This window comes from Gadus chalcogrammus, chromosome 18 (genome assembly GCF_026213295.1).
Source record: "Gadus chalcogrammus isolate NIFS_2021 chromosome 18, NIFS_Gcha_1.0, whole genome shotgun sequence".
NCBI classification, from domain to species: Eukaryota; Metazoa; Chordata; class Actinopteri; order Gadiformes; family Gadidae; genus Gadus; species Gadus chalcogrammus.
This window is the reverse complement of record NC_079429.1, coordinates 22,256,440-22,258,877: the sequence shown is the minus strand read 5'-3', so window position 1 is coordinate 22,258,877 and position 2,438 is coordinate 22,256,440. Positions and strand designations below refer to the sequence as shown.

The 2,438-nt window shown below is 38.2% G+C and overlaps 1 long non-coding RNA gene across 1 annotated transcript; it reads left to right on the top strand.

Moving 5' to 3' along the window:
* The first annotated feature begins 940 nt into the window (after positions 1 to 940).
* LOC130371661 (uncharacterized) lies at positions 941 to 2,158 on the top strand. Its single transcript, XR_008893220.1, has 3 exons — positions 941 to 1,176; positions 1,299 to 1,375; positions 1,741 to 2,158. It is a non-coding gene; the product is annotated as an uncharacterized LOC130371661 (long non-coding RNA).
* The last annotated feature ends 280 nt before the right edge of the window (positions 2,159 to 2,438 follow it).

The window sequence follows — 2,438 nt, the reverse complement described above, 5'->3', positions numbered from 1 at the left end:
CAGAAAGCTAAAGCAAACATAAAAGTCTTCAATCTTGTTTTGAAGGTGCTCAGAGTTGGGGCAAGTCTTAAATCCTCAGGGAGTTTATTCCAGCTATTTGTTGCATAGTAACTAAATCCTGCTTTCCCATGTTTCGTGTTTACTCGGGGGATAATTAACAGATTGGTCTCAGAAGATCTTAGTGTTCTAGAAGGCTTATGTAGTGGAAGCATATCAGTTAAATATTTTGGGCCTAAACCATGTAGGGATTTATAGGTTAGCAACATGATTTTAAAATCAATTCTCTGACCTACAGGAAGCCAATGTAACGATTTAAGAATTGGTGTAATATGTTCAAATTTTTTGGTCTTTGTTAATACTCTAGCAGCAGCATTCTGAACAAGCTGAAGCTTCCTTAGAGTTTGTTTTAGGGACCTGTAAGGAGACCATTGCAGTAATCAAGCTTACTAGTGATAAAGGCATGTACAAGTTTTTGTAAGTCTTCTGTGGACATGAGCCCTCTAAGTCTTGCTACATTTTTAAGGTGATAATATGCAGATTTTGTAACTGATTTGATGTGACTTTCGAAATGTAAATCAGAATCCATGATAACCCCTAGGTTTCTGGCTTTGATTGAGGTTTTCAGGGACAGAGAGTGAAGGTGTTGGGTTACTTTAAGCCTTTCCGTTTTAGCACCAAATACAATTATCTCTGTTTTATCCTCATTTAGCTGAAGGAAATTTCGGCACATCCAGTCTTTCACTTGCTCAATGCACTGGCACAGCAGATCTATGGGCCGATAGTCATTTGGTGATTGCGATACATAGATTTGCGTGTCATCAGCATAGCAATGATGGTCAATATTGTTATTATGCATGATTTGCCCTAGTGGGAGCATGTAGATGTTGAATAAAGAGGGTCCTAAGATCGAACCTTGTGGGACTCCACACATCACGTAAGACAACGTAGCGTAGCCAATCAGACACCGTCAAGGTGTACGTGCCGTTTCTCTCTCTCTCTATGCCGGACCGTTGTCGAGGTGGCGGCATGCAAACTTTCTCTTGAAGGAAATTATTGTTGCGAGAGCCAGATATATCCCAACGTTTGAATAATTATCGGAGGCGCAGAGAACAAAGTTTTTTTGTTGTTGCTTTGGTTGATTAGTGGACCTTGTTTGTGACGGAAACGAAGGAGAACGTGAGTTGGTTACTAACAACTATAGCGCTAGCTCATGCCATTAGCCACTGTAATACTTCGTTGCATATTCGTTATACTTCGTTGCTTATTACTGAACTCCCGTGTCCCTGTCTTTTCAAAAGCGGAACCTGGACTGATGAGAGCAGTGTATTCTGCCTTGTACCGGAGTGTGTGTGTATATGTGATGTTTGAGCCTCTGGTGAGTAATCTTTATTGATGTTCGTCTGATGAACAGAGTTGAAGTGTGCATCTGTTAATGTTAATGTGGATTAACGGGGCATTCATTTCATGTATGTTTAAAATTGTTTTACATTACGGTGTTTTAGTTAAAAGTAAAGGAGATGAACGGAAAGAAATGTTCAGCCATTTGTCTCATGTTAATGTTGAGAATGTGTTAAAAAGTAGTTAACATGATTATTAGAAAACAATGTATATGTATAAATATGTGTTAATATGCATTTATTTACATTTAGTATTAAATGTAGTATGTACTATACTTACTTAAGTATTAATTATAGTTTATTTATATGAATGTTATAGTGACCCTTTTTCTGGCCTTTATAGGCCGGGTCTTTTTGCTTGTATGGATTCCTGGTGAGATCTGCATGAAGATTCTTCTCCCGCTGGGATTTCTCCCATCTCTGTAGAGGTAGTGGGGAACCTCAGTGGTAGTGGCGAGCTACCCAAACGAAGGACTGTTATTTTGTTACCAATATTCAGATTTTCCCAGTGGCTGGATATATTGAGAAACTGGTTGATATCTCATGTTTTTTATTTATTTATTTATTTTTATTTTACTTCTTTAAATCTACACAATATAGCTTTCTAAAACGTACTTGTTGATTGTGTGAGTCCTTTACTCTGTCACTCAATGCATATTGCCAATACCCCTTTCTCCTATAGCGAACTAGACTTCTGATTTTCTGGCCCACAAGTGAATTAATGCACTGATAATTACATCTGTATCTCCCAGTCTTTACCATCGAGGGTTAGAGCTGATGCTGGTTACACGCGCCCTACTGGAGAACTCATGCAATTGCATCTTTAAATAATAAAGGGTTTAGTAGCCTTATATTCCATATGGGTTACATATATTTATATGCATGGGTGTGCAGGCGGGGTCCTCGGATCCCCCCCTTTTTATTTATCCTTTTAAAATAGAAGTGTTTTTTAGTGCTGTCAGTTTAACGCGTTATTAACGGCGTTAATTTTTTTATCGCACGATTAACCCTCTTTTGGATTGGCAAACATTGTAGTTTTTT